We start from the raw sequence: 23,074 nt of genomic DNA on the forward strand, positions 1-23,074 counted from the left end.
TTCATCCTCAAAATGTACACTTTCAATACTCTTCTCTGAACTCACTTCAGGATCTAGCTAGCAAATTATCACAATATGCAAAAGCATGTAAAGTGAAACGAATTGAAAGGATTGCTATAAATATTGGTCAATATTTAGTTTTCATCAAACACCCATTTTAACAAATAATAATACCATTAATGACTCCAATAATAATTATAATATTAATTATCATAATAACATTAATAAAGAAACATTTAATAATAATAATAATAATGACCATAATAGACATAATGCTAATGCTTATACTAACTTGAGCCATTAAGGAAGAAAGTCATAAAAGGGACCAGTTCTAATAGATAAACATATAATGCAAAGAAAGGAATGATATTTGAGGCTGCAAAAAGTGATAGTTTGGTCAAGGTTGAGCTGTTAGTTTTGGATGGGTCTCAAAGGTGTTGAATGAGGGTTTGGCTAGTATAAAGGTAGAAGGTTGATAATTGTCTTATTTTCTTATATCTGAATATTTGCGATGCTCAACCAATGATGACTGTACATGTGTTCGACTACATGCCATATGTGTGTTTCCATGATTTCTACATCTTTGTTGATCATCTTTTTAGGGAAAAAAATAACTTTCTTGTTTCATGTCATTGTATTTTCACTCATTACCCGGGTTGTTTCATTTTCACTCTTAAATTAGGCATCGTTTGACTCTACTGTTAAGATTCCGAGCAAAAGATCAGGATCGGGTCTTGGCGGGGTGATATGACCAACCACCGATTGGGCTGACAGTTGTGGGAGATGTTGGTGTTCACCACCTTTCTTTGAAAAAGTGACCAAGTAGAACTGTGGATGGGACTGTATCAGAAAAGTCCAGATTAATATGTGGTGTGTTTTACTTGGTAGCTGTTGGTTTTAGTCACGAGTAGAGTCCTCAAATAACTTATACTAGTGATATTTATCTTTTATATAATTAGTAGCTCAGTTTGTAATAGATATGATTCGTATAATGCACCACCCAATGTAGTAAGAAATTATATGATTGTTGGTATTCATTTGACGCAAATTTGAAATTTTTGAATTGAAGAGAAATGGTTAACGATATTTTTTGTTGATGCATGGATTAAATGGTCATGTCTATCAGGTGCATTTGGATGAATGGAAAAAGTAAAAATGAGACCTAGTAACCCGTTAAGAATATTGGGTTACTAGGTTATATAAAATTTGATTTTCAGGTTTTTCCAGCGATTTTTTTAATCGCCGTCAATAGTTTTAAAAACTATTTAATCGCAAAAACTACTTGAAAAGAGGAGGCAAGGTATATTGCAGCGATTACTTAATCGCTGCCATAGTCTGAAAGGCCATAATATGGCAGCGATTTATAGTCGCTGCAAAATTATCTCCCAGCGATTTTTATATCGCTGGAATATAGCGGTGAAACAGTCCATAATATGGCAGCGATACGTAAATCGCTGCCAAATGATATAGCAGCGATTTATGAATCGCTGCCATATGGAGAGCAAACCAGGGATGTGATATGGCAACGATTAAGAAACGCTGCCATATCATTTGCCAGCGATTAGTATAGTCGCTGCCATATCATTTTCCTTATGGCAAGGTATTTAGCAGCGATTCTGTAATCGCTGCGAGATAATATAGCAGCGATTTCGTAGTCGCTGCCATATACTTATGGAAATGGGAATGGATTTGGCAGCGATTATATAAGCGCTGCCAAATCATATAACAGCGATTTTTGTATCGCTGCTATATCATTTTGAAACCAGGAGCTTATATAGCAGCGATTAGAAAAACGCTGCTAAATAATATCACAGCGATTTTTGAGTCGCTGCTATATGGTTTTCTAAATCGAAATTGATTTAGCAGCGATTAAAAAAGCCCTGCCAAATTATATGACAGCGATATTATTATCGCTGCTATATTATTTTAAAACCCGTACTTCATATTGCAGCAATTATAAAACCGCTGCCAAATAATATAGCAGCAATTTCTGAATCGCTGGTATATCAAGTTACGGTTTTGAATCTCTATGGCGGCGATGTAGAAATCGCTGCGAACTTGGCCTCATTTCACGGCGAGTTTTTGGTTTCGCCGTGCTATATATAAAGTGGAAGAATAATAGCGGCGAACGAGCGGCAATTTGAGAATCGCTAGGATTTTTATATAGCGGGGAGTTTTATGGTTTTGCTGGCGATTTTAGATCGCCGGGAAAAGGCGATTCTGTTGTAGTGTCATCGATAATGGCCCCATTGATAATGGCCCCATTGACCATTACTATTCCTTTATAATAGTATTTTATTTAACTTTCAATAAAATATCTCAATTCATATCATCTCAACTGCATAACCAAACGAGAATATTTTATAAGGTTTTAGGAAATGAGAAAGAAAATTGAATAAAAAATATTATAAATTTAAAATATTATTATAATATAGTTTTTTAATATTATTTTTATTTGAGGATTTGAAAAAATTGAATTGTTTTTTATTTTTGTATTTAAAAGTTTGGAAAAGTTGTAATGATTAGTTTAAAAATGTCATAATGATTAGTTTGAAAGTATTTTTATTTGGTTGATGTTTGAGAATGAGATTGGATAATATGAGATGATAAAATGAGATGAAAATTTTGAAATAAAATCTCTTTTATGAGCAAGCCCTTGTTTTGTAGAACTAAAAACTGAGAGACCATGCAAGAAATCACGATTTCTTCCATTTTCTCTATAGAAACCTGAGAAGATCTTTGAAAGTATGGGAATTGGCTTGAACAACTTGCTAATCCCCCCCCTGCATTGTAGATTCGAAGGACCCTGGAGGGACCAATAGTGCCCTAGCAGCCCAACTATAAATTATGATGATGGACAAGGCCCAAGTTAGAGGTTGAAGGCCCATGAAGGTATGATATTTCATTGTTGAATAGACTAGATAAACACTAGTATGGCAAGTAGATTATTACTATTTATTATAGATAAGCTTCACATCTATTTAGTTGGGAAGATAACCAAGTCATAATGTTGATCCACTATACATCTACGCCTATATATATATGGGTACCAGGTAACTCAAAAATACTTATGATCATACACTTGAATTATTATACACCATTATGTATTGACTTAGGCATCGGAGTAATTGCAGGCTTCTAGCGCCATTTGCAGATTAGCAATTACATTCAGTGGTGGAACATGTCCTTTACAGTGGCGCTGTCTGTAGGATTCAATTTTCTTTCATTTTAGTTTCTCATTGGATGTCACTGTGGTTCCCACATGCCGACCGTGACGCATTCTCTAGCAAAATGCGAACCAAAAGCACTGCCTACCTCTAGGGAAGCACAATTAGCAGCAACAGAGGAAAAACTGAAGATGGCATTAAATGCCATGGAGAATTTGAACAAGGAAAACGAAGACCTGAAGCGATGAAATGTGGAGCTCAGTGATACAATCATGCCCAACCATAGTGAGCAGGGTGATGGGGAAGGACATAGTAATCGGGGACAAAACCGGGAGGATGTAGAGAAGAAGAAGATGATGAATAGTTACGGAGCCTTGCTAGAAAGTATGAAGAGATGGCAAAGAAGATGGGAGAATCCTCCTCAATAGAGTACCTGCTGAATCAAACCGACTTGCTATACAGTGAAAAGATTATGGTCATGCCGCTTCCACCAAAATTCAAAGTATCACAGATAGAGATGTACGATGTATCAAAAGACCCTCTAGATCACTTGGAGAATTTTAAAGCACACATCATGCTACATGGCTTTCCTGGAGAAATCGTCTGCCTAGCTTTTCCTCTAACCCTGAAGGGAATGGTGAGAGGGTGGTTTGGAACACTTTAGCTAAGGTTGATAAACAGTTTTGAAGAATTAGCCAAGTAGTTTTTAACTCAATTCATGCCTAATAGAATGGGTCGGCGCCCAATTGTGTACCTTTTAACTATTAAACAAAGAGAAGATGAGAATCTGAAGACACACCTCCTCGCTTCAACAAAGAAAGGTTAACAATAGATGATCAAGACGAGAAGATTACCCTTGCCACCCTCTTGAGTGGAATCTAACCACATAGCCCCTTCATGGTCCAATTGGCTAGAAAGAGCCCTTCTACACTAAGAGAATTTATGGATAGAGTGGACGACTTTGTCAATGCTGAAGACACACTACCAGCCTTGGTGGATCCGAGAAAAGGGGAGCATAAAACTGAGTGGAAAAATAACCACGGTGACAAAAACACATTGAATCATCAAGATAAAAGACAAGAAAGGCGACCAAAGCGCAATAACAGATTAATACACAACAAACTGAATGTACAAGAAAAAGAGGAGCTAGACAAGGAACATTACAAGGCTAGAAAAGGAAGTCATTACTACAAGTATCACCAAACAAGTTCACATTCAATAGAAGATTGCACAACTATGAAGAAAAAAGTCATTGAACTGGCAGGCACCGGAGAGTTTGAGCAAATGGTCGCAGAATGTTTGAAGCCTAAGTGACGTTATGAGTTAGGACACAATTCTAGAAGGAGTAGTAGTCCCAATAGGCGGCAGCTGCATCGGGATAATACTTGTGGCAATGATAGAGACAGGGCGCCCTCAAAGCTTGAAAGAGATAGGGTGCCCATAGGGGAAATCTAGACAATAGTGGGTGGATTTGCTAGAGGTGGTGTCTCTTTGCCCAGTCGAAAGGCACACGTACAAAGAATAAGGTATGAAGAAGTGTATGTGGTAAATAGGACCCACAAGTATCAAGCTTGACACTTAAATGACCATGTCCTTTGGGGAAGAAGACCGAGAAGGAGTGTTGTACCCACACCATGACGCCTTAGTAGTCACTCTCTGGGGATAGATACAACTGGTGGGCACCATCACCCTTTCGATAACAGCTGGAATAGGAACATGTACAGCCACCACCATGACCGACTTCTTGGTCGTGAAGGCCCCATCCTCATACAATGCCATATTAGGGTAGCCGACACTTAACAACCTCAGGATAGTTACATCCACCTATCACCTCAAGGTGAACTTTCCAACCAATGGCAGGGTGGGCGAAGCATAAGGTGAGCAGGCCCTATCACGAGAGTGTTATGTACATGAATTGAGAAGTAATAAGAATGAAGTATGTGCCATTATAGACGAAAATGAAAATTGCAACCAGAATACCTCACTACCATCCTTACTGCCACCCCTGGCGGTTTTCCTAGAAAAGGGCATGGAGGTTAGAAATGAGCAAAACTTGCAGCAGGTCGAAGCCAACGAATCTTTGGAAATAGTGATGTTGTATTCTGACTGCCCCAATGCCAGCACACGCATTAGGACCCAAGTCACTCTCGAGGATAGAGAAGCTCTAAAGCTATTGTTGATAACCAAGATGTATTTGCCTAGAGCCATGAAGAGATGCTAGGGATAGATAAAAATATTATAGAGCACCACCTTTGTGTAGACCCTGCATACAAGAAAGTATGTCATAAAAGGAGGTCATTTAGTGCTGAAAAATACGCCGCCATTATTGAGGAGGTGAGATGCTTGTTGGCCGTCGGTTTAATCGGAGAAGCCCACTACCCCGAGTGGCTGTCTAACGTTGTTCTTCTAAACAAGGCAAATAAAAATGGAGAATGTGTGTAGACGTCACTGACCTAAACAAAGCTTGGCTGAAGGATAGTTTCACCTTACCACAGATAGACATTATCGTGGATGCCACCTCATGGCATAAGATGTTGAGTTTTACGGATGCCTATTTAGGCTACAACCAGATTTGAATGCACCCAATGGACTAGGAGAAAACCTCATTTATTACGGATTGAGGGCTCTATTGCTATCAAGTCATGCCAGTTGGTTTAAAAAATGTAGGAGCCACCTACCAGAGGTTGTCAACCAAATGTTTGAAGAACATATAGGATGGTTGATGGAGGTATATGTAGACGACTTATTGGGGAAGAGTAAGGAGCCCACCCAACACCTGGCCGACCTAAGGGAGGCATTCAGGATCTTACGCTAGTATAAAAAGTTGAACCCATCGAAATATACATTTGGGGTCAGGTCAAGGAAGTTCTTAGGTTTCATTGTGTTCAAGAGAGGAATTGAAACCTCTCCTGAAAGGATTGATGTAATCCTGAGCATGAAGCTGCCAAAAAGCCTAAATGACACCTAATGATTGGTGAGAAAAGTAGCCAACCTAAACAGGCTTGTTTCTAGGTTGACAGAAAAATGCCTCCCTTTCTTTAGGGTATTATATAAGATGCATGACTCGCTCAAAATTGAGTAGCACAAAGGCTCTACAAAGCACAGGAGAATGTCGCGTAATAATTAAGAATAAAATTCTTAGATCATCTCCACAAGGAAAGCTAGCTTAAAATCAAACCTGTATAAAATGGTGAAAACATTTAAAAAGAGAAAATAAGAATAGTGATATATACAATGAATGGAGGAGTATAATGGAAATGAAAAATACACTGGTCATGAACCAAATTCATATTTTTTTGGATTTTTGAATGTCATGAAGCAAAGTAAATGACATCAAATTAAATAAGTAGAAATTTAGAAGCAAGAAAACTAAATGATATCAAATTAAACATGCAGGAATTTAAGATAAACTGGAGAAAGAGGCTAAATGTGGAGGAAGAGAGATGGGCAGCAATAGTGTGGCTAAGGGGCTCTACAACTATGCTGAATGGAGGAATTTGGGGGTTGGTTGAAAACCAGTCTACAACCCTCTAGCAAGCGTTCATTCTCCCCTCTCCTACTCACAAAATAAACTGGAGAAAAGACTACAGGTAGAGGAGGAAAGATGGACAGTAACAGTTGGGCCAGGGGGCTCTACAACTGCATGCCATCTTCCTCTCCTCACCTGAGTTCTCTCAAAAACTAAATAAAAGTTTAGAGCAAAAACAACTACATTACACTACGCTATGGCTATACTCGACCGAATGATCGAGGGTCCCTTTACACTACTCCTACATTTCTTTTTTTATAGATGTGCATCCCAGCAAACTCATGTGCTACAGACCATGCAAAAAGCAAGTGTTGTGTCCCACGTGCGAGTTGAAAATAAGCTCCCTACTGCATCTTGCGTGAACCCAAAAAATAACTACAGCCTACATTGCTTCAGTCAAAAAGGAAAATAATTTGCAGCATGTGTCAGCATGGCTTTTTGCCTTTCATGAGGACGTTTGCCTTGCATGTGTGAGGATCCCAAAATGCAAAAAATAAGCATTAAACTTGCTGCATTGAATTGGAGAGTGTAGCTTGCGTCAGGTTGAAGAGTCAATGCATGCGGGGTCCACATTCATGACAAGCCAAGTGTGTCAACGCATGAGTGTGATCCGTAAGGTGCATGCATCCAAATGCGTGGTCTCCTGTCCGTGTTCTACATCTCCGCCTCACTTCGTTCCAGCTAGTCCTCTAGCCGTGCTCTGCTTCCCGGCCAGTCCTGTAGGAGCTATAGGGTCCAGCTAGACTCTAAGCCTCCTAGGCTGCAACGAAATCACATGCCAAGGCAATTACCTGTATGTAGAAACATATAAAAAAAAAAAAAAAAATCCATGTGCAAAAGTAGTGCTTTTCTTCTTGTCTACATGTATCCCACTGAAAAGTCAAAGGGAAAAAAGTTTAAAAACAACACTTTGCCTTCTCTAACTGAGAGATCAATTAATCACAAAGCTAGCTTGCTAGCTAGTGCATGCATGAGTAACCGGTCAGGTGCTTCACTCATGTTCCTCACATGTTTCCATTAATTATTAAAATACATTCCACTAAAACCATGTGTTAACATGCTGATTAGTTAGGGTGAGGTTTGCTTCAACTCTTTTCGTTTTTGGGAAGTGCTGGTATTAGTCTCTAAGGTAAGAGTCTGTAGAGAGTGTTGGGACTATGGCAGAAGATCTTACAAGACGTTGGGAATCTCTAAAACTTACAGAAGAAGAACAAGAAGAAATTATTCTTCCCGAAGAAGCAGTTTTATCCACAAACATCAAGGGAGAACTTTGTCTCCTTGGCATGATCTGGAACGATAGAATTGCAAACAGAGAAGCTTTTAAAACAACTATGTCCAAGCTTTGGAACACTGAGGGATGGATCACCTTCAAAGAACTGGGAGCAAACCAGTTCCTCATTGAGTTCCAACTATACTCAGACAAGCAAAAGGTTCTACTGGGAAGGCCATGGTCTTTTGACCGACATCTTGTCTCATGAAAGAATTTGAGGGAACTCTATCCCTTGCTGAACTATAGTTCCTTTCTGAACCTTTCTGGGTTCCAGTTCACAACCTTCCTTTCGCTGGTATGAACAAAGAAGTCGGTTTAATAGTGGGGTCTGGTCTAGGAAAAGTCCTTGAAGTGGAAGTCGATACAGAGGGTTATGGTTGGGGTTGTTTCTTAAGGATCAAGTCTGATATCAACATCACTAAGCCTCTCCCAAGAGGCCGTTTCTTGAAGATTGGCAGCAAACAGTACTGGCTCTCCTTCAAATACGAAAGGCTTCCCATGTTCTGCTTCAAATGTGGGTGCCTACTACATGCAAAAGGGAGCTGCACAGAAAGGCCATCAGAGCATCAAGCAAAGGAGCAATATGGGCAATGGCTTCGAGCTAGTCTGGTTTCAGCTAAAGGAGCTTTCATCAAGAAGTACAGTGGATCAATGGACCAAGAGCACAGTAGTTTACCTTGGAGAAGAAGTACACAGGGGGAAGGAGATTGCAGCCCCTGTCATGATTAGGCCATGCAAAGTCAACAGCTGAGACACCTACCCTATCAGTGGCAGCAGGATTCAAGGGAGTCAACCAAGATCATGAAGGTACGACCCATACCAAGGAAGGCCTGAAGATGTCAGCAACAGGTAACCCTCCTGGTCTTAGAGATCACATGTTAAACTCCTTACATGAACCCCAGACTCTAGCACAGGTTAGCATCTCAGAGGGTCCACCCACACCTCATGATCAGCCCATACCCATACACCCTATAGCCCCTCCTGTTGATGATGTAGTAATGCTTTATTCTGAGACTACCCCTTCAAATGGACTACAAAAGTCAAACAAAGAGGCCATCTATCCCAAGAATACCCCTGAGAATAAAGAAAATTCCTCCTGCTAGCCTGTCACAGGCAAAACATGGAAAAGGAAAGCCAGATCTTTCTCATCCCCCCTCTCTGAAGTTACAAACACAACCAATGATCCCCCTTTGGTTACCAAAACAAAGAGAACCTTTAATGGAAGTGTTAACACCCGTGCAAACATGGCCCATAAGAAACAAAAAACTCTGCTCCAACAAGATATGTTCTCAACTCAAACTACATTGGTGCAGGCTACAGTGCAGCCCCACCTTTCCAAATAAACTACTTGAGCTGGAACTGTAGAGGGCTTGGGAACCCTCGTACAGTCCAGGAACTACACCTTCTGGTGAAAACAAAGCAGCCCCATTTGGTTTTTCTCACAGAAACCAAATTCTCATGAGACAAAATGGAAATAATAAAAACAAGACTAGGTTTCGATAGTTGTTTCAGTGTAGACAGCAGAGGTAGAAGTGGGGGTATAGCCTTATTGTGGAATGATAATGGAATGGTAAAGGTGCTTAACTATACTAGTTGCCACATCTCAGCAATGGTAAATCACCCATCTGACTCTTTCAAATGGCAAGTCACAGGGTTCTATGGCCATCCTAATAGAGCCAAAAGATAAGGAAGCTGGGACCTACTTATGGGGTTAAAACCTGCAATAAACATCTCATGGCTGTGCTTAGGTGACTTCAATGAAATCACACACCAAAGAGAGAAATTCGGTGCCTCCTTCAGGCCTTATAGACAAATGGTGCATTTTAGAAATGCTCTCTCATATTGCAACCTGTATGAGTTGGGCTTCAGTGGAGACAGTTTCACATGGTCTAATAATAGAGAGGGCAATTCACTCATTAAGGAAAGGCTTGATAAGGCATGTGGGAATACCCTCTGGATCAATCATTTTGCCAATAACTCAGTGAACCACCTTGATTGCACACAATCAGACCACAAGCCTATCCTTGTCCAGACCAAAGGCCAATCACACAGAAGGAAAAAGAAGAGAATTTTTAGATTTGAAGCAGCCTGGACTATACATGATGACTGCACTAGCCTCATCAAAAAGGCATGGGACTCCCTTTTACCCACCCAAACAGATTACAAAGGACTTTACAAGGGCTCAACCTCTGCAAAGACAGTCTAAAGTCATGGAGTAAAGCCAGGGAAAGGGACCAAAGAAAAGGGTTAATAGAGAGATCAGAACTACTAAAACACCTACAAGAGTCAAACCAAGGCAATTTGAATGAGGAAATAAAGAAGGTTCAACAAGAGATAAATGTTATCATGGATGAAGAAAATCTAAAGTGGAAGCAAAGAGTTAAACAGGCATGGTTAAAAGATGGTGATCGAAATACTAAGTACTTTCACAAGTGTTCAAGTCAAAGGAAAAAAAACAACACAATTAGTAGGATCCAATCAGATTCAGGACTTCTTACCCAAGACCCCTAGGAAATATGTAGTGTACTTCAGAGCTTCTTCACAAACCTCTTCTCAACCTCACATCCTACGGGCATTGAGAACTGCATTTCCCACATAAAGCAATCAGTTACAGCAGACATGAACTCAAAACTCTCAGTTGAATTCACTGAATTAGAAATCAAGGAAGCCATCTTCAGCATGAATCCTCTCGGATCCCCTGGGCCTGATGGGTTCCCTGCCTTGTTCTTCCAAAAATACTGGGAGACAGTGAGCACTAGTGTCTGTAAGGCAATTCTAGAGGTCTTAAATGGAGGAGTGTGGGACACAAAAGTCAATGAAGCCTTCATAGCCCTCATCCCAAAGAAATTGAACCCATCTACAGTCATAGATTTTAGACCAATTAGCCTATGCAATGTCTTTTATAAGATTATTGCAAAGACCTTGGCAAATAGGCTAAAAACAGTTTTACCAAGCATCATCTCCCCTACTCAAACTACCTTTGTGCCTGGAAGGCTCATCAAGGATAACATCATTGTGGCTTATGAATCTCTACACACCATGAAAGCAAGATTGAAAGGTAGAGAGGGTTTCATGGCTTTAAAACTGGACATGAGCAAGGCCTATGATAGGATAGAATGGGCCTTCTTAGAAGCTGTCATGAAGAAGATGGGGTTTTCTGCAACTTGGATTGGCCTCATCATGAAGTGTGTCATCAGTGTCCTACTCCCTTATCATCAATGGAGAGTCACAACCTTTTTTCTAGCCCTTCCGAGGCATAAGGCAAGGAGATCCCCTCTCTCCCTACCTTTTCATCTTATGCACTGAAGCTCTTAGTTGTCTCCTGAACCAAGGTGAACACAACAAGTTGATCATAGGTCTGCCTATCAGGAAACATCACCTACACATTAACCACCTTTCCTTTGCAGATGACTCCCTTCTTTTTTGCAAAGCAAACTCCATTGAGTGGAGTCAACTCTACTCTCTACTGGACTCCTATGAAAAAGCATCGGGACAGAGACTGAACAAGGACAAGACTTCCATTTTCTTCAGCTCTAATACCAGAGAAGATACCAGAGAGATAGTAACAAGCATTGCAGGGATCCGAGGGACCAACTCATATGAGAAATACTTGGGCTTGCCAGCCCTTGTAGGAAGATCTAGATCTCAGTCCTTCAAGGGTATATTGGACAGAGTTCAAGCAAGACTGAGCAGCTGGAAAATAAGGTTGCTTTCTCAGGCAGGCAAGGAAACACTCATCAAAGCAATCATCCAAGCAATCCCCACATACAGCATGAGGAACTTCAAGTTATCCAAACAGCTTCTTAAGGAATTAAACAAGTTAGTGAGGTCTTTTTGGTGGGGACAAAAAGCTCAAGAACACAAAATAAACTGGGTACCATGGAGCCAAATGTCTAAATCAAAGACCCTAGGAGGGCTGGGGCTTAGGGACTTTAAGAACTTCAATTGTGCCCTCCTAGCAAAACAAGGTTGGAGAGTCATAACTACCCCCAATTCCCTTGCTGCCAAGGTTCTAAAAAAGAAGTACTTCAAGCATAGCTCTTTTCCCTCTGCAAAATCTGGACACAACTCCTCTTTCCTATGGCAAAGCTTCACTTCAGCAAGACCCTTACTGAAGGAAGGATTGATCTGGCTTGTGGGAGATGGAGAGTCAGTGGAAATATGGAATGATAAGTGGTTTCCGCAGAAGACATCATACCAACCTCAGAGCACCATCAGGTTCCTCTCAAGTGACTCAAAGGTTGCCATGCTCTTCGACAAGACCTCCCACCAATGGAATCTACCACTAGTAGAAGCCATTTTCAATAGGGCAGAAGCTGATATCCTCAAAAGGATTCCTCTTAGTCCTTACCCTACACCAGATAGGATGATCTGGAGATGCACTACCACAGGCTCCTTCACAGTCAATTCAGCATACCACCTAAGAATTGAGATGGAGAACCTAAGGAAGAGACAATCCTCAAATGGACCAAGTGAAGAGTTGCCCTGAACAAAGATCTGGCACCTTAAGACTCTACCTACAAACAAGACCTTCCTGTGGAGAGCTTGCTTAAATGCCATCCCTACAAAAGCCAATCTCTACTAGAGAAAGGTCACTAAAGAGGATGTCTGCCCCATATGCAAACTCCAACCTGAAACTATTGAACACGCTTTATGGGAGTGCCCCTCTGCCCAAGATGTTTGGAGTCAATGTGGGAAAAAGTTACAGAAAACCAACCTCTTTTTCAAGTCTTTCAGAGCTTTGTTGGAATCCTTACTCGAATCCCATGAAGAAGAATATATGCTAGAATTTGCTCTTACTGTTTGGCTTATTTGGAAAAGAAGAAATGATCTGGTTTTCAATAATCAGTTCCCACATCCCAGCTCTATCACTCAAGCTATTAAGTCACTCACTGCAGATCTTCACCAATCTCAGCAGCCAGCTCAGGCAGCTTCCACTCACTCAAATGCTAAGGCTCAGTGGGAAGCCCCTCTACAAGGAAAACTGAAGCTTAATTGGGATGCTGGAATTGACAAACTCAACTACAAGGTGGGAGTAGGGGCAGTAATACGTGACTGGAAAGGGAAGGTGCGTGCTACTTTAAGAATGAGCCACAGCCTTTTCCCAGAACCTCTTCTAACTGAAGCCTTTGCAGCATATCAAGCTTCCATGTTCCTCAAAACTCTCGGGTGGCAAGATGTGATAATAGAAGGAGACTCACTACAAGTGGTAAAAGGCCTGATGTCCCCATCTGAAACAGACTCATACACAGGACTTCTGATTAGAGACACCAAGATCACTCTGAATTCCTTCACCAACTGGTCTGCCAGGCACACTAGAAGAGCTTGTAACAACTTAGCTCATGTGTTGTGTAAAGATGCTCTAAGCATCAGTAATAGCATCGTGACTGTGGGTGTTATCCCCTCTTGTATTCAATCTTTGGTTTAATCTAATGACAACCTCAGTTTCAAAAAAAAAAAAAACATACTGATTAGTTTTACATTTCCCTCAAAATATTTCCTTTTTTTCACACATGGATTCTGTACCCATGCTGTCTAAACATCTGCATAGAGGTCACAGTTAGAAGTAGGAGTCATTATTTAAAAGCGGTAAAAACAAGAAAAAGAAATAACATAGATAAAAACAAAAAACAAAAATAAATTAGAAAGAAAAAATAGAATATTAAAAATATATTGTGCATGTGAAGAATTGTTGCCTAATCAGATCACAGGTTATAAAATTAAGATTAAATCATGATATTAACCAATTTAAATCACAACTCAGATTTATGCCTATTAACTATTTTTTCATGTAAAACCAATAATAAAATAATTAAAATATATTGATTTTTAAATGTATAAAATATGCAATAATGCAGCTCAATCAGTGCACTCTTGGAACAAAGAATACGACGAAGCCTTTGAGAAACTAAAACAACACTTGGCCAGTTTGCCACTTTTGAAACAATTAGAAAAAGGTAATACACTCTACGCATACTTGGCAATTTCCCCATATGCCGTTTCAGCCATCTTCGTCAAAGAAGAAGGAACTACCCAACTACCTGTATACTACGTAAGTCGAGCCTCAAGAGGAGCAGAGGTGAGGCACCCACGAGTGGAGATGCTAGCTTTCGTCTTAGTAACAATAGCCAAGAGACTCCGCCTATATTTCCAAGCTCACACAGTAAGGATGCTCATAGAGAGCCTACTGGAAAAAGTGTTGTAAAGACCAGACAACTCAGGAAGGTTAGCAGGGTGGTCGATTGAGTTGGGCAAGTTTCATATAAAGTATCTGCCAAGAAATGTGGTGAAAGGGCAAGCACTAGCAGACTTTGAAGAAAAATTTTCAAATTCCCCCCAGAAGCTATGGTAGCTCCGACAGGAAAGCTGGGGTTCTCTTCATAAATAACTTCTCTTATCGAGCTAGCGGAGGGATAGGAATGTACTTCGTTAGTCTCAAAGGCTAGGAACATCATTACATGGCAACCCTTACCTTCAAAATGACCAATAAGGAAGTAAAGTATGAGGCACTGGTAGCAAGACTTTCGATAGCCACGGTGTTGGGAACAATCGAGGTGGATGCAAAATCAGATTCCTAGGTCATGGTCAACTATGCACCCCTCCTATGGCAAGTTGAAATGAGAGTTGTTGAAGTTCCAGCCATAAGGATAGAAGTGTGCATGATGGGCCCAAGCATCCCTGAGTGGGTCGACGATGTGGTAAAGTAACTTGATGTAGGTGAACTCCCTAAAAGGAAGGAAGAGGCAAGGGGGATAAAAGGAAAGGCGGCAACATTCATGCTTATCAATGGGCTTCTCTACAAAAGGGGTTTTGCAACCCCCATACTTCGGTGTATCTCTCCATAACAAGTACAGTATATCCTGGCCGATATACACGAAGGAATATGTGGAAACCACTTGGGCGAGAAGGCCCTAGCTAGGAAGGTGGTAAGAGTCGGTTACTATTGGCCCAAAGCACTAAAAGAGGCTTGGGAGTTTACCAGAAAGCGCATCATGTGCCAAATGTAAGCACTAGTTCCTCATGCCCCCCGAAAGAACCAACCTCCATGACCATCCCTTGGCCATTCACCTCGTGGGGAGTGGATTTAGATGGACCTTTCCCACCTGGAAAGGGGGACGTAAAGTTCATGAACGTGCTAGTTGCTTACTTCACCAAATGGGCGAAGGCAGAGAGTTGCTAGCAACTATAACAAGTAAGGTCGTGACATGGATTTTGTGGAAGAACGTCATTTGCTGATATGGAATTCTGCAAAGCATAGTCTTAGATAATGGGCACCAATTTGACTCAAACCAATAAAGGGAATGGTGTGCCAAGCTAAAAATGTAGGTCAAGTACTCCTCTCCATGGCATCCACAAGCAAACGGGTAAGCAGAGGCGACAAACAAAGCATTGCTATCAATTTTGAAGAAGTAATTCATAGAAAAGAAAGGAGAATGGGTGGAAGAGTTACTGGGAGTATTATGGGCCTATAGAACCTCAGTAAAGACCCTAGTGGGGGAGTCCCCATTCATACTAGCGTACGGGTGTGAGGTCATTTCCCCCGTAGAAGTGGGGTTGATGAGTTTCAGAACCCTCCATTTCTCAGCATCCTAGAACAATAAAGCTATGGAAGAATACTTTGACCTTCTCGAAGAGGAAAGAGAGTCAGTTGAGGTCAGAATGCTACATGAGAAGAAAAAAGTTGAGCAATACTTCAACAAGAGAGTGAAGCCCAAGACATTTAAAATAGGAGACTTGGTCATAAAGGAAATCGGAAAAGAAGAAGGCAAGCTGGGACCCCGTTGGGAAGGACTATACGTGGTAGTAGCTAACAATAGGCCAGGGTCCTACAACCTAAAGGACAACCAAGGCAAAGAGATGCAACATCCCTAGAACAAAAAGCACTTGAAGAAATTTTACTCGTAATGACATTTTTCTCTTTATTCTTACATCCTTATATTTTTTGCAAGATGTTTGTTTATTATTTATAGAAATATATTGTTATCTCTACATGACTGTTGTTTTCTCTTATTATGAATAAAGTCCCCTTTCTAGCTCCATTCTTGCCTAAAGAGGCTATGTTGTCAACTGTTGGAACCCTTAATACCAATGATGAACCTAAACGACTTATGGTACCATGCAAAAAGGGCACGGAGGTCATCAGAACACACCACCTTTAAGCATCAATGATGAGCCTAAACGACTCATAGTGCCATGTTAAAAGAGCTCAGGGTCATCAAACCATGTCACCCTTAAACACCAATAATGAGCATTAACAACTCGCAGTGCCATGTAAGAAGGGTGCGGAAGTCATCAGACCACCCCACCATTAAAAACCAATGACAAGTCTAAATGACTCGTGGTGCCATGCAGAAAGGGTGTGGAGGTCAATAGACCACACCACCCTTAAAAACCAATGATGAGCCTAAACGACTCGCGGTGTCATGTAGAAAGGGCATGGAGGTCATCAGACCACGCCACCCTTAAACACCAATGACGAGCCTGAACGATTCGCGGTGCCATGCAAGAAAGGTGGGAATGTCATCAGACGATGCCACCCTTAAATACCAATGATGAGCCTAAATGAATCATGGTGCCTTGAAAAAAGGGCACAGAGGTTATCAGACAACGCCACCCTTACAAGAAAGGGGAAGGTGTTGAGGCCAACCTACCATTCCACCCAACACCAGTCTGACAACAAGAAAGTAAAAGCAAGGCAATCAATAATGAAAGAGAGATCACAGAAAAAGCCACATATGTAAAGCTAAATAATTATAGTAAAAACAATTGTTCTCATGAGTTACAAAAACCACTATTACAAAAAAATGCTTAGGTGGGGAAGAAGGAGGAATATCCTTAAAGGTGTCGAGCATTTTTGTCTGACCAAAATTTTCAGCATAAGGATGAGAAGGTGTGTCAAGCTTGAACAAATTCAGATCCAAATGTGCCAAGTCAGCAGAAGGATCGGTAATCAAGTGGGACCTTAGCTGCAGTAGCCAACACCATAGCCGTAAGCAAATGCACGATATCTAGTTGTGGGGTAGAAGCCAACTGGGAGCATAAGCAAGCAATCTCCCCCTTGGCATCCGCCAGTTGTGCCTTATTCTCATTTAGGTGAGTGTCCTTCGCCATGACGGCCAAGTGTAGCTTTCGTTGCACCTAGTCAGAATATGCACTACTCTTTCTGTATTGTTCACATCATTGCTACAACTCGGTAAGGAGCCCTGAGCCTCGGAGAGGTCAACTTCAGCCAGCTTCCCCTTCTCTAGTGATGCCGCCAGTTGTTATGCAAGTCCACAGCTAAAATCTTGTGAGTTAACTAGCTCCTGGTAGACAGAGTCCAACTCTCCCTTAGGAGCTAGAATATTGAAGTTGAGGTGGCCTTGCTCGAACTCAAAATCCCTTTGAATAAGGGAGAGTTGAGCCATAGCAGACTCCATTTTCGACTCTAATAGCCTTAAGGAAAAGTCTTCTCTAACCTTCACCTCCCTGGCAAGGCGAAATTCATCACAAAGTTCAAAAACTTTGTCTTCACGGATCTCTAGGTTGCCGTATAAAATGTGGGAACGGCTCCAACAAAACCTCCATATCTGCCGTCTTAGCCTTCCACCTCTTAAAAATCTTGCTCTTGCTTACACTGATGCAAGATAAGTTTTAGGCTGACATAATTTCTCACAAAATTTTCTCTTTTTCCCTTATAGTGGATTGAAGAATAAGAAAAAAGATTGAGTATGTGAAAATAATGATATATCGCTAGCTAGTTACTTAAACGTCATATACTGTATTTCTGAAACAAAATGATTTTTTTTCTGCTTTTAATGCGATATTAGAAAAGTTTATATCTAAATTGATTTAAGACTTATTGAATACAGTTGTGTTGGTAAGAATTATTAGAGGTTTAAAAGTTAAATGGATTGTAGGATATCCAAGTTTGATCATAACAAGTGACAAAGATCCCTGACCCACCTCAAGAGGAGTGCTTACTTCCCTACCCAGGTTGGCATTCGCTTCCTTATCACACCAGCAACTTCTTCTTCATCCAAATGGGTGCCCCCCCCTGAGATAGCGGCCTCCTCTATAGCGAAATCAAAGCTAAGGGTGGCGATGACGTCGACACTCAGCTCACCGCCCCCCACCAAATTATCAAAGACAAGGAACTTGGACATGAAAGTAGGTTCCTGGGGAAGAATATCGAATTGAAATGTGGCGGCCAAGTTAGAGAGGGTTTCACTAGCCAAACCCTCAACATTGCCAAGGCCCGAGGAAGTTGCACGCACGAGCAAGGTATTGAGGGTAAAAGAGGGGATAACGAATTGAGGAATAGACACCTGGTAAGGGCTGTCGACTATATTTTTCGAAGCCTTTTTCTTATGCTCAATGGGAGAAGAGGCATCCTTGGAATGAATACACTTCTTCAAAGCGTTCTTCAAAGATTGCTTTGGGGGAGAGGGCGGCACCACAGCCTTGGTCAAGAACTAATGATCCTTCACATGGGAGCGGTCAAGTGTCATAAGGAAGTGGTCTATGTTGACAAGGGTCAACAAGTATTCATTATGAAGGTCATCTTCATAACCTTTTTCCCAAGCATGAACTATTTCAATCCGAACCAATTCCCATTCGGACAGAAGGTCCATGCCTGCCAACAAACCCATCTCCTAAGGAATTTTACCCCAATTGGCCCTAATGGAAAAATCCTGACGAGGAATCTCTAAACTTGGAAACTCCCAACCCTTACCAGAAAGAAGAATTTTGACCTCTAGTTCTTGGCATTAGAATGATGAGTCTCGTTCTTACCAAAGTTTGTTCTTTATCATTCTTTCGAAAACTCAGAATATTGCCCTTGGCAAATGGTCGCAAATGGTAAAAGGCCAAGAACTCCATGACAGTCAAATTGGGGTATTCTTTGCTAGTAGGCTCAAGGGTCATGCGAAAGACAATACATGCACAGAGAAAAGCTCTACATGTGAAAGAATGAAGCTGAACAGGAGCAAGACAAAAGAGGTCAAGAAGGTCGCAGATGGGGTGTATGAACGAAAGCCTAAGCCCTTGTGAGAAAGCACAAACAGGTAGGGAAACTTTGCCACTAAAGCCCTCTTGATCCACACAGGGAATTAGCGGGGTAACTAGAGGGTTCAATAGTGCCCCTGCAGCCCAACTATAAATTATGATGATGGACATGGCCCAAACTAGGGGCTAAAGGCCCATGCAGGCTTGATATTTCGTTGTCTAATAGAGTAGATAAGCATTACTACGGCGAGCAGATCACTCCTAATATTTAGAAGTAAGATGAACAGATAACCACCTGATGAGTGCATGAAAGTGCACACTAAATTTCCTATTATTAGATTAAAATGCTAAAATGTGAATAGAAATCATAGGAATTAATGTGTATTCTTGAATTGAGTTTCAATTTACGTTGGGATACTCCTAAACAGTTTTTTATTTTTAATTTCAGAGTTTATAAAAGAGTAAGTCAAAGCCCAGTCAAATTCAAATGAGGACTTTCATGGGGTTTGAGAACAGGATCAAGAAAAAAAAGAAAAAAAATCACAAAAGAAAACTCCAAGAAGTACAAGTCCGAAATTTGCTAGGAGACAGTGTGGACATACTTTAGTATTTTGACCATAACTCTCTACTCACATATTAGATTGATACAATTCTTAATGAGTTAGAAATATATCTTAAAGGGTTATAAATTTATCTCTAATGAGGATTTCCAAATTCGAACTCTTAAAGCATGTACGTGGTCGCTAAGTGTTGATTTTCTGAGGAACACAAAGTATAGCTCGAGAATAGAAGCAAAAGAAGGAAGAATGAAAAACTTTCATGAATGAATTTGATAAATTTACAATGAGTGAACTAGTGTTTATATACACTTGAAGTAATAGCAGAAAAATAACTGAATTAACAGAATTATAGATTCTGATTTAGCTTCTCTACTTTTAGCTTTTCCTCTTTTGATTTTAGTTCCATTTTATCAATATGAGAGGCTATACTCCAACACCAAGATTAGTCCTAAAATTTAGGTGATTTTTTATGAAAGAATTATAAAGACATTAGGATTTCTTTCCTACCCTATATAAGCATATCATTGGCATGAAATAGAAAGGTTGGGGAGGCACAAGAGGCAGATTTGAATAGAGGAGAAAATCACTTCCATAGCTGCTGTTTGTTTTATTTTTTTTTTCGAAGATTTTTGTTGTCTATTATATTTATGGGTAACTAAATTTTCAAGTAGAGTTAGGAATGAATTTACACATTAGACGGTATTTTTAATTTATGTATTTGATTTTTAATTATTAAAACTCTTTCGTTTTATCATTCTCAGTTCATTGTTGATGTTTTCTTCTCTGAATAATTATAGAATTTATTCTGTCTATGGATTCAATCATACTTTTTATAGTGAATGGATTAGTTCTTTAATCATGTTTGGATCAATTATTTATCTATATTTATTTAGTTCTTTGCTGAAATATCACTCCCTGAATTTATTGTCGTCATTAGATTTTCTTAATACGAATAATAATTTATGTATTTTAGAAGTGGTGAATGATTTTTCAAAGAGTTACATTTGGTTTAATTTTGGTTTATAAATCTATACCTTCTTATTGAAAATTTTGGGAATTGAGTTTCCAATTGAGTTATTTAATGAATTAAGAATAATTAAAATAGTGGGTTTGTGCAAGGGATTTCCAATGCTCTACTGCTCTTCAAATTTGAGTATTTTGTCCGTTAGTCACTTTGCTTCACTTTAATTTATATTTGAAATAAATCTTTGTTCTCCATTAATCATCTAATATTTTTCTTTATTTTCATTGTTCTTTCTACTATTCTTTTAATTTGTCTCCCTGTGGAATCGATACCACAAAGCTGTGCTACAACTATCGTGTTATTATTTTGATGTAATCAAATTTTGGCGCAGCTGTCGAGGAGATTGTAAAAGAATTGCTGAATAGTTTTTCTTTTCAACAGTTTATAAAGATGGTAACTTCTTTCCCTCTTTTAACTTGTTGCATCTTTATTTTATTTTCTTTTTATTTTTGTATTTTTTTAGTGTTGCATTTTTCTCTACCTTGCATGCACATGTATAGAGACGCCTTAGGTTGGTTTGCTTGTAGACCAGTGTTAGAGTCTAATTCAGAGTCTAATTATTCTAATTATTTGTTTGATAATCCATCTAGTTCTGAAAAAAATGAGTGTGCACGAAGATCAACCTAGGACTTTACATGAGTACCTTCACCTTGCATGCATAGCAACACTATCATGCATTATATTTCCAACAAATATTCCTCCAATGGATTTCAAACCAAGTATAATACAACTTCTCCCTACTTTTCATGGTTTACAAAGTGAAAATCCATATGTGCATATTACGGAGTTTGAAGAGGTTGTTGCTACATTTCATGGTCAACCTGGCACTGTAGATGTTGTTCGACTTAAGGTCTTTCCTTTCTCACTAAAGATAAGGCAAAAAGTTAGATACTCATTGAGACTACAGTCGATTGGGTCATGAGCTGAGATGTCCCAAATTTTTTCGAATAGATACTTTCCTCATCATAAGACTAATACTTTGAAAAGGCAAATATAAATTTTTACACAAAAGGATAGTGAGACTTTGTATCAAACATGAGAACATTTTAAAGAGTTACTTAGCTTGTGTCCCCATCAAGGGTATGAAAGATGCTGTCTAGTTAACTATTTTTATGAAGGACTTACTTCTAAAAAGTGTCAAACTGTTGAAATGATGTGTAATGGTGAGTTTTTGCAGAAGCACCAGGATGAGGCAATAGAGTATTTGAATGAACTTACAGAAAATGCTCACAGTTGGACAGAACCAAATGCTCTTGACAGTACTCGAGCACATTTTAATCAAACTCATTCTAGTGGAGGCATCTATCATCTCAAAGAAGAAGATAATTTGAAGGCAAAGATGGAGGGCCTAACTAGAGAGTTAGAGGCATTGAAGATGAAGGAAACAATTGCAACTCGTATTATTTCCCAAGTTGATGCCTCTAAACTTTCTTTTCTTTGTTAGGAAGTAGATCATCTTGTACAAGATTGCTTGACACTTGCTGAGATGAGAGTAGTGTATGAGGAACATTGCAATTCTCTTGGTATGTATAAAAAGTGCTTTCCACCCTACTTAGATACATACAATTCTGATTGGAGAAATCACTCAAAGTTTAGCTGGAAGTCTGAAAATCAGCTGCCTGCACAACCCCCTAGATCATATCCTTAGAAGATGATCTACATGCTTTTATTGAGACACAAGATAAAACTAATCAGAAATTTGAATCTTTGATTATACAGATTGTTGGAGAAAACAATGAGATAAAGAACCATATATTGAAGATGATTAGCTACTTGAGTGTGAATGAGCATGGGAAGTTCCATTCTCAACCTCAATCCACACCCCAAGGTCAACATATAGCACAAGAAAATTTAAAAGAGGTCAATGCCATTGTAACAAGAAGTGGTAAGTCCTTACACATCCCAACAACTAATAAGCTAAAGGTTGTTGAAGAGGAACAAAACAATGATTTTACTGAGTTCCCCAAGGAAGCTGAGGTAATTAAGAGCCCAGTTAAGATGCCATTTCCTCAAGTTTTAAAATCTGGTGCGAACTTTGGATTCTAGTAATGAAATCTTGGATTCTAGGGGTGGTGGTGCAAATTCAGTATTTAAAATATTTGTTGAAACTCTATGGCATGTCTTTATGTGTCAATTTCTTGCATCTTACGTGCATCATTTTTACGTATGTATTCATTCTCATTCATAGCCATTTTTGTGAATTCACCAAACCCACGATAATTATTTTTTACTGAAGCATTCAAAGAACCCCTAATACAATTATCTAAACTTTGTGGTAAGATGGTAGTTTGACACATGTAGCTAGAAAACTCTTTTGCTTAAGTATTCATGTGAGTTTTGGAGGGAATTGAGAGCCTATAAACGCAATAAATTGTAATAAGCATTTATTAATCTCTTAAATTGGGCACTTCTTTTGAGAATATCATTACCTTATTTGTGGTAAGATAGTGAATATACTTGGAATATAACGAAAGTCAACTGAGGATCAACGTTTGAGTTTTTCAAACTAACCATTTCCATCATACCCCTAGTAGCCAA

The 23,074-nt window shown here is 39.6% G+C and overlaps 1 non-coding gene across 1 annotated transcript; it reads right to left on the minus strand.

Annotated features, from left to right (window-relative positions):
- Positions 1-21,510: 21,510 nt before the first annotated feature.
- Positions 21,511-21,620, minus strand: LOC122283542. The gene has a single exon (XR_006230942.1). It is a non-coding gene; the product is annotated as a small nucleolar RNA R71 (small nucleolar RNA).
- Positions 21,621-23,074: the final 1,454 nt, after the last annotated feature.

The sequence above is a fragment of the Carya illinoinensis genome, chromosome 11 (genome assembly GCF_018687715.1).
Source record: "Carya illinoinensis cultivar Pawnee chromosome 11, C.illinoinensisPawnee_v1, whole genome shotgun sequence".
Taxonomy (NCBI): Eukaryota; Viridiplantae; Streptophyta; class Magnoliopsida; order Fagales; family Juglandaceae; genus Carya; species Carya illinoinensis.